This window comes from Physeter macrocephalus, chromosome 4, assembly GCF_002837175.3.
Source record: "Physeter macrocephalus isolate SW-GA chromosome 4, ASM283717v5, whole genome shotgun sequence".
NCBI lineage: Eukaryota > Metazoa > Chordata > Mammalia > Artiodactyla > Physeteridae > Physeter > Physeter macrocephalus.
In genome coordinates, this window is record NC_041217.1 from 8,537,409 (window position 1) to 8,548,021 (window position 10,613).

The following is a 10,613-nucleotide window of genomic DNA, read 5'->3' on the forward strand; positions in this document are numbered from 1 at the left end:
GGGAGGGGCACGGATGCGGGGCGAGCCTGCGGCGGCAGGGGCCGGCGTGACGCTGCACCGGCCCGAGGCGCGCCACGCGTTCTCCCGGGGGAGCTGTCCCTGGATCCCGGGGCCCCGGCAGTGGCGGGCTGCACGAGCTCCTGGGAGGGGCGGTGTGGAGAGTGACCTGTGCTCGCACACAGGTCTCTTGGTGGCGGCAGCAGCAACCCGAGCATCCCACACCTGTCTCTGCTGTCCGCGCCGACAGCCGCGGCTCGCGCCCGTTTCTGGAGCTCCTTTAAGCGGCGCGCTTAAACCCCTTCCTAGTGCACCAGGAAGCAAAGAGGGAAGAAAAGGTCTCTTGCCTCTTCGGCAGCTCCAGACTTCAACCGGACTCCCTCCCGGCTAGCCGTGGCGCCCTAGCCCCTTCAGGCTGTTTTCACTCTGCCAACTCCAGACCTTTCCCTGGGATCCAACTGAAGCCCGAGGCTCAGCTCCCAGCCCCCGCCCGCCCCGGCGGGTGAGCCGACAAGCCTCTCGGGCTGGTGAGTGCTGGTCGGCACTGATCCTCTGTGCGGGAATCTCTCCGCTTTGCCCTCCGCACCCCGCTGCTGCGCTCTCCTCCGAGGCTCCGGAGCTTCCCCCTCCGCCACCCACAGTCTCCGCCCGCGAAGGGGCTTCTAGGGTGTGGGAACTTTTGCTCCTTCACGGCTCCCTCCCACTGGTGCAGGTCCCGTCCCTATTCTTTGTCTCTGTTTATTCTTTTTTCTTTTGCCTACCCAGGTACGTGGGGGGTTTCTTGCCTTTTGTGGGGTCTGAGGTCTTCTGCCAGCATTCGGTGGGTGTTCTATAGGAGAAGTTCCACGTGTAGCTGTATTTCTGATGTATCTGTGAGGAGGAAGGTGATCTCCGCGTCTTACTCTTCCGCCATCTTCGATCTGTCCAAAAAAAGTTTTGTAGTGTTCAAAGTATAGGTTTTGCACTTCTTTTAAAAATTTATTCATAAGTAATTTATTTTGCGTTATGCTATTGTAAATAAGACTGTTTCCTTATACAGTTGATTTTTATATTGATCTTAAACTCTTTCATTAGCCTTTTTTTCATTTTGGAAAAGTTTAAAAATTCAATTTTTGTATGTATTTCTTAGAATTTTCTGCATATAAGATCATGTCATCTGCAAACAGAGATGATTTTATTTTTACCTTTCCAATCTGGATGCTTTTTATTTCATTTTCTTGCCTAATTTCCCTGACTAGGATCTCCAGGACAATAATATAAGAAGTATGTGAGGGGACATTCTTGTCCTGTCCCTGATCTTAGGGGGAAACTTTTAGTCTTTAATCATAAGTGTGATGTTAGTTGTGAGTTGTTATAGATGCTTCATATTAGGTTGAGGTAGTTTCCTTCTATTCGTAGTTTGTTAAGTATTTTTTATCATGCAAGGGTGTTGGATTTTGTCAAATGCCTCTTGTGCATCTATTGAGATGATTGTGTGATTTTTGTCCTTTATTCTATTTATATGGTGTATTACATGATTGATTTTCCTGGGATAAATCCCATTTAGATATGGTATATAATTCTCTCATATGTAGCTCTTTTTTTGGTAGTATTTTGTTGAGGAGTTTTGTATTTATATTTATAAGGGATATTGGCCTAGAGTTTTCTTTCCCTTTAGTATTTTTGTTTCATTTTGGTATCAGGAAACTGGCTTCGTAGAATGAATTGGAAAGTGTTCCCCCTTCTTCTACACTTTTGGAAGAGTTTGTGAAGGATTGATGTTAATTCTTTAAATGTTTGATAGAATTCACCAGTGACACCATCTCATCCTGGATTTTTCTTTGTAGAATTTATTTTTGTTTATGAATTCAATCTATTTACTTGTTTTAGGTCTATTCAAATATTCTATATCTTCTTCATTTTTGGTAATTTGTCTGTTTCTAGGAATTCGCCTATTTCATCTAGGTTATCTGATTTGTTCGTGTACAGTACTACACTTACAATCCTTTTATCTCTGTGAGATTGAGTAGTATCTCCTGTTTCATTTTTAATTTTAGTAATCTGAATCTTCTCTCTTTTTTTTCCTGGTCAATCTAGTTAAAGATGTGTCAATTTTGTTTATCTTTTCAAATAACCAATTTTTGGTTTTATTGATTTTCTTCTCTATTGCTTTTTATTCTCCATTTCAATTATTTCTTCTCTCATCACTCTGTCCTTCTTTCTCCTTGCTTTGGGTTAAGTTTGCTCTTCTTTTTCTTTTTCCTTCCTTTTCGTCTTAAGGGTAGAAGTTTAGGTTACTGCTTTGAGATCTTTCTTATTTTTTAACACAGGCATTTTACAGGAAATGTGTAAATTTCCTCCAAACACAGCTTTAGCTGCAACCTATATGTTTTAGTATATTGTATTTTCATTTCCATTCATTTAAAAGTATTTTCTAATTTCTCTTCTAATTTATTTTTGGCTCATTTTCTTTTCTTTTTTAGAGTGTGTTGTTTAATTTTCTCATAATTGTGAATTTTCCAACTGTTCATTCCTCATTGGTTCCTAATTTCACTCATTGTGATCAGAGAACATACTTTGTATGATTTCAATCCCTATAAATCTATTGAGACTTGTTTTATGGTCTAACATATGATCTACTTTAAAAAAATGTCTTATGTGGGACTTCCCTGGTGGTCCAGTGGTTAGGACTCCATGCTCCCAATACAGGGGGCCCGGGTTCAATCCCTGGTCAGGGAACTAGATCCCACATGCCACAACTAAAGATCCCACATGCTGCAACTAAGACCCAGGGTAGACAAATAAATAAATAAATATTTTTTTTTAAAAGAAGAAAAGAAAAAAAAAAGTCTTATGTGCCCTTGAGAGGAATGTGTAGTGTTTTATAGATGCCTGCTGGATTGTCTTGGTTTATAGTGTTGTTCAAATCTTCTAATTCCTTGTTGATCTTCTATCTGTTGTATATTATATTGTCTTTTTTTATTGAGGTATCATTGACATACAACATTATATGAGTTTCAGGTGTACAACATAATGATTCTATATTTGTTTATATTGCAAAATGATCCCCAGAATAAGTCTAGTTAATATCTGTCACCATACATAGTTACAAAACAGCTGTATATTAACTTTTATTAATACTTATGGGTTTAGTTTGCTAAACTTTGTTTAGAATTTTTCTTTTGTTTTGGTCTGAAAATATAGGTGCTGAAGGTTTAAGTTGGGGGTTGTAGAGGCTCTGCCTCAGAGGGAAATTACTCTGAATAATTACATTATTCAAGTTGGAAGACAGGAGATGCCACTAGCCTGGAACTATTTCATTCTCTCCTGCAGGTCTTTCTCAGTGCGGAAGTCTTACAGTTTACCATTTTCTCCCTGACCCAAGACTCAATTTTTCAACAGCAGTGGTGAACTAGCATCAACTTCAGGCAACCTTGCACTTGGGCTGGGACACAAGCTACATCTACTTCTTCTTCTGAACTGCAGTGCAGGTTTTTGTTCTTATAAAAATGGTACGTTTTGAGACATCTCCAAGTGATGTCTCAAAACAGTGTTTTTTTTCAAGGTTTAGTTATTACTTAGTGAAAGGTTTTTCAGAGCACATAGTCAGTCTGTCATAGTTTAAAAGTAGAAGATCTCATTTACTCTTCAACTGACTGAAATATTGGTGTTGCTCTTCCCATTGAGAGAGGGGCTTTCTCTCGCATCCATGCTTAGTTCTTCTTCTTGAAAACTAACTCCATCACTTATGTTCTTGATCCCATAACCTTGAGTCTCTTCTCTACTTTTTTCTACCTGTTATCGTTTTCCTCCAATGTCTTCAATCTCTCCCCTACTGGTGGCTCCTTCCCCTCAATCTATGACCATTCTCAGTGGCTACCAATGACCAGAAAACCAAGCAACATATCTACGTTGATTTGTCTTTCTATGCCACACCCTCTTCCCACCCTTCTGACCCCCCTCCCATTCACAACCTCTATGCTAACATCCTGCCTTCATGTTCCCCTTTGAATTTAAACTTCTTAAAACAGTCAACATTGAGAGCCTCCATTTCTCCACCTCCCATCCGCATCTCAGCTCATGGCAATTTGGCATCTGCTCCCAATACTGCACTGAAACTGCCTTTTCTAATGTTACCAATGGCTTTCTAGTTTCTACACTAGCTAGAAATGTCCATTTTTTAATCTCACTTGACCTTTCTGTAGCACTTACCATTTCTGACCATGCCTTCCTGGAAGTTTGGTCTTTTCTTGGATATTGAGATATTACTTTCCACTGGTTTTCCAGGATTCTCTCTGACCTCTTCTATTTGACAGCTCCCCTTCTTTTGTCCAGCTCTGGAAATATTGTTGTTCCCCAGGTTTCTGAGCTTGGTGCTAGTTCATCCACAAATATCTATATGCTGATGATCCTAAATCTATTTTGCCATATCCTAAACTCTAAGACCATCATATCCAACACTCCATCAGCCATGTCTACTTGGCTGTCCCATGAGCATCTCATTCCAAACTTGCCCCAAATTAAACATATTTGTTCAACAAATAGTGAGTATCCTATATGCCCAAGATACATATATTCTGACATTCATGGAAATTTTGGTCATCTTCTTTTCTTATTACACGAAGAAACTTTCTCTTTGTCTCTATTTCTTATGTTAGAGAGAAAGATCACTGTTATCTGTCCACTCAACCAAGCCAAAAGCCTAGACTTTTTCTTAGACCACGCATTTTCTCTAAACTCGTACTTCTAATTTGTTCTCAAGTCCTTGAAAAAATCAAGTCCTTCCTCTTGATTTTTTCCCTCTTATTTTGTAGGTGATTGCTGTGGTTCAGATCCTTATCATTTCTTACTAGGATGAAAATAGCACCTCCCAACTGGTTTTGCTTTTCTCTCACCCCTCCTTTGCAGTGGTCTACATTACTATCATTCTAATACCATGACTCATTTCAAACCCTTCAGAGGCTTTCTGCTGTCTTGTATTGGAACACAATCTTTATTCATTTCCTGGGCACTGCTGTCTTCTGCCAGTCTTATATCTCACCCAGCACATCCCCCCCTTGTGTAGGTAACAGGTTTATTGAGAAATAACACCTAGTTGAACCATCAGTACAAACTCTTGAAATTTTCCTTATAACATACCTGTCAAGTTTCTTTTTTTCCATTGGATAATCATTCTTTAAAAATTTTATCAAGATTACTCAACTTTCTCATCATCATTGTTAGAACAACCCAATTTCAGTATTTAATAATCAGTCTAATCTATTTTAAAAAGTGGTTTTTTTCCCTCAAAATCAGTTCATTGTTTGCTTCAAACCTTCATTTCTCTTTTTTCTTTTGTCAGCTTCTTTAATAAACATAAAATTATATAAATTAATAATTATAGCAATGCGTCATTGTGTTTGTAACCTATATAGATGTATTATATATAACAATAATAGCCCAAAGGAGAATACTATAAAAAAAACTGTATGTCAACAAATTAGATAACTTAGATATTATATACAAATTTCTAGAAAGACATAAATTATTGAAACTGACTCAAGAAGACCAATTCTGAATGAAAATAACAAATCAAGATATTGAATTAGTAAGAACAAAACTGCCCACAAGAAAATCCCAGACCCAAAGCCCTCTCCCCATTGTATTATCTTAGCACCCTTGTCAAAAATAAGTTGACCACAAACATAAGCATCTGACTCTGAATTCCCAACTGTCCTCCACTGATCCACATGACTCAAACTTTCATTTCAAGTCAGCCAAAGAAAGAAGTTGTGTTCCGGCTTGGGGGTATCTTCTCTTTATATCTCTTCTAAGCACTAGCTGCTTTAGTGTTTAGACTACGGAGAAGAGATTGGAGAAACAGTGGTCACTCCTATTTAGTGTGATGCTTGTGGCCTTTGCTGATGTGGTTTCTGTGCAGGTTTCCCTTGGCCCCTCTGTCCCAAGGAGATGCCCTGGAGGAGGAGCCGTGCCTCATTCTGATATCCCCAACATAATTTTCTCAAAAACCTTCTCTGGGTTGGGAACACCATTTGCTTGGTCTTCTGGATGCCTGAGGGGCTTTGTGGCTCTGTCTTTCTTTCCACTAATCCCCATGATCCTTCATGTGGAACTACCCAACTCCCAAGGTTCTGTTTCTTAACCTCCAAATTTTCTGTAGTTTTGATCCTCAGATCCTCTGTACCACAGTTTCCAAGCCCTCCCAAGGCACACAACAAGCCTCCTGCCTCCAAAAGACCAGAATTCAGCATCCGTCTGTTGGGGGTAGTTTTGGGGGGGGGGGTTATTAATTTTTATTAGAATATAGTTGCTTTACAATGTTGTGTTAGTTTCTTGATGTACAGTATGTAAATCAGTCATACGTATACATATATCCACTCTTTTTTAGGTTTCCTTCCCATTTAGGTCACCACAGAGCATTAAGTAGAGTTCTCTGTTCTTTACAATAGGTTCTCGTTAGTTATCTATTTTATACATAGTAGTGCATATATGTCAGTCCCAATCTCCCAATTCATCCCATCCCTCCCCCTTCCACCCTTGGTAATCATAAGTTTTTTCTCTACATCTGTGACTCTATTTCTGCTTTGCAAATAAGTTTATCTCTACCATTTTTCTAGATTACACATATAAGCGATATTTACTATATATTTTTTTCTCTTTCTGACTTACTTTACTCTGTATAAAAATCTCTAGGTCCATCCATGTCTCTGCAAATGGCACTATTTCGTTTCTTTTTATGGCTGTGTAATAGCCCATTGTATACATGTACCACATCTTCTTTATCCATTCTCCCATCAATGGACATTCAGGTTGCTTCCACATCTTGGCTATTGTAAATAGTGCTGCAATGGACATCGGGGTGCATGAATCCTTTCAAATTATGGTTTTCTCCAGATATATGTCCAGGACTGGGATTGCTGGGTCATATGATAGCTTTATTTTTAGTTTTTTAATGAATGTACATACTGTTCTCCATAGTGGCTGTATCAATTTACATTCTCACAAGCAGTGTAGGAGGGTTCCCTTGGGCCACCATAGAAACAATCAGCATCCATATTTTTGTTCAAGTACTCTGCCAAATCTGAGAGTCCTTATGGCAAGCACCAATTTTTTCCTCCCAGTGGGGTACAGGGGCTGTCGAGGACATTCAGTACCTAGGCTCCCAGAGCCCTCTCCCAAGATCTGTCTCACAATGTGAGTCATGTTACCTGGGTGATCCAGCATCAGTGCATACATCTAAATATGACAGGGGATTGCTGGTAGTAAAGGTTGCAGAACAATGTGAATGTTACTTAATGACACAGAACTGTACTGAAAAATGGTGAGAATGGAGGGGGGACCTTCAAGATGGCAGAGGATTAAGACATGGAGATCACCTTCCTCCCCACAAATACATCAAAAATACATCTACATGTGGAACAACTTCTACAGAACACCTACTGAACACTGGCAGAAGACCTCAGACCTCCTAAAAATGCCTGAGGGTGACCTACTCACAGAGGTGGGGCCAAAACCAAAGCTGAGCCCCAGGAGCTGTGTGAACAAAGAAGAGAAAGGGAAATTTTTCCCAGCAGCCTCAGGAGCAGCGATTAAATCTCCACAAGCAACTTGATGTGCCCTGCATCTGTTGAATATCTGAATAGACAAACAATCAAAATAAAATTAAGACAGCGGATTTTGGAAGCAACTGTAGACTTGGGGTTTGCTATCTGCGGCTGATTTGTGTCCGATTTTTATATTTGTCTTAGTATAGTTTTCAGCGCTTATTATCAATGGTGGATTTGTTTATTGGTTTTGTGGCTCTGTTTTAAAAATTATTATTATTTTATTTTTTCATTCTAATAATTTTTTAAAATTTATTATTATTTTTTTCTTTCTCTTTTTCTCTCTTTTCTTCTGAGCAATGTGGCTGTCATTATCTTGGTGGACTGGCCTGGTGTCAGGTCTGAGCCTCTGAGGTGGGAGAGCTGAGTTCAGGACATTGGACCACCAGAGACCTCCCAGCACCATGTAATATCAATCACTGAGAGCTCTCCCAGAGATCTCCGTTTCAACAGTGAGACCGAGCTCCACGCACGGCCAGCAAGCTCCAGTGCTGGACATCCCATGCCAAACAAAGAGCAAGAAAGGAACAAAACCCCACCCATTAGCAGAGAGGGTAACTAAAATCATAATAAGTCCATAGACACACCAAAACACACCACCGGACATGATCCTGCCCACCAGAAAGACAAGATCCAGCCCCACCCACCAGAACACAGGCACCAGTCCCCTCCACCAGGAAGCCTACACAACCCACTGAAACAACCTCACCCACTGGGGGCAGACACCAAAAACGATGGGAAATACGAACCAGCATCCTGTAAAAAGGAGACCCCAAATACAGTAAGTTAAGAAAAATGAGAAGACAGAGAAATATACAGCAGATGAAGGAGCAAGGTAAAAACATACCAGACCAAACAAATGAAGAGGAAATAGGCAGTCTATCTGAAAAATAATTCAGAGTAATGATAGCAAAGATGATACAAAAGCTTGGAAATAGAATGGAGAAAATACAAGAAACGTTTAACAAGGACCTAAAAGAACTAAAGAGCACACAAACAATGATGAACAACAAAATAAATGAAACTAAAAATTCTCTAGAAGGAATCAGTAGCACAATAACTGAGGCAGAAGAATGCATAAGTGACCTGAAAGATAAAATAGTGGAAATAACTACCACAGAGCAGAATAAAGAAAAAAGAATGAAGAGAATTGAGGAGAGTCTCAGAGACCTCTGGGACATTAAATGCACAAACATTTGAATTATAGGGGTCCCAAAAGAAAAAGAGAAAAAGAAACGGTCTGAGAAAATATTTGAGGAGATTATAGTTGACAACTTCCCTAACATGGGAAAGGAAACAATCAAGTCCAGGAAGCAAAGAGGGTACCACACAGGATAAACTGAAAGAGAAACACACTGAGAGACATATTAATCAAACTATCAAAAATTAAATACAAAGAAAAAGTATTAAAAGCAGCAAGGGAAAAGCAACAAATAACATACAAGGGAATCCCCATAAGGTTAACAGTTGATCTTTCAGCAGAAACTCTGCCAGCCAGAAGGGAGTGGCAGGACATATTTTAAGTAATGAAAGGGAAAAACCTACAACCAAGATTACTCTACGCAGTAAGGATCTCATTCAGATTTGATGGAGAAATTAAAACCTTTACAGACAAGCAAAAGCTAAGAGAATTCAGCACCACCAAACCAGCTTTACAACAAGTGCTAAAGGAACTTCTCTAGGCAGGAAACACAAGAGAAGGAAAAGACCTAAAATAACAGACCCAAAACTATTAAGAAAATGGTAATAGGAACATGCATATCGATAACTACCTTCAATGTAAATGGTTAAATGCTCCAACCAAAAGACATAGACTGGCTGAATGGAGACAAAAACAAGACCCATATACATGCTGTCTCAAAGAGACCCACCTCAAACCTAGGGAAACATATAGACTGAAAGTGAGGGAATGGAAAAAGATATTCCATGCAAATGAAAATCAAAAGAAAGCTGGAGTAGCAATTCTCATATCACACAAAATAGACTTTAAAATAAAGACTCTTACAAGAGACAAAGAAGGACACTACATAATGATCAAAGGATCAATCCAAGAAGACATAACAATTGTAAATATTTCTGCACCCAACATCGGATCACCTCAATAAATAAGGCAAATGTGAACAGCCATAAAAGGGGAAATTGACAGTAACACAATAATACTAGTGGACTTTAACACCCCACTTTCACCAATGGACAGACCAACAAAAATGAAAGTAAATAAGGAAACACAAGCTTTAAATGACACATTAAACAAGATGGACTTAATTGATATTTATAGGACATTCCATCCAAAAACACAATACATTTTCTTCTCAAGTGCTCATGAAACATTATCCAGGATAGATCATACCTTTGGTCACAAATCAAGCCTTGGTAAATTTAAGAAAATTGAAATCACATCAAGTATCTTTTCCCACCACAGTGCTATGAGACTAGACATCAATTACAGGAGGAAAACTGTAAAAATTACAAACACATGGAGGCTAAACAATATGCTACTAAATAACCAATGAATCACTGAAGAAATCAAAGAGGAAATCAAAAAATACCTAGAAATAAATGACAGTGAAAACACAACGACCCAAAACCTATGGGATGCAGCAAAAGCAGTTCTAAGAAGGATGTTTGTACATCCCTACCTCAAGAAACAAGAAACAATCCTACCTCAAGAAACAAGAAACATCTCAAATAAACAACATAAACTTACACCTAAAGTAATTAGAGAAGTAGAACAGAAAAACACAGAGTTAGCAGAAGGAAAGAAATCATAAAGCTCAGATCAGAAATTAATGAAAAAGAAATGAAGGAAACAATAGCAAACCAATAAAACTAAAAGCTGGTTCTTTGAGAAGATAAACAAAATTGATAAACCATTAGCCAAACTCATCAAGAAAAAAAAGGAGAAGACTCAAATCCACAGAATTAGAAATGAATAAGGAGAAGTAAAAACTGACACTGCAGAAATACAAAGGATCATGAGAGATTACTAAAAGCAACTATATGCCAATAAAATGGACAACCTGGAAGAAATGG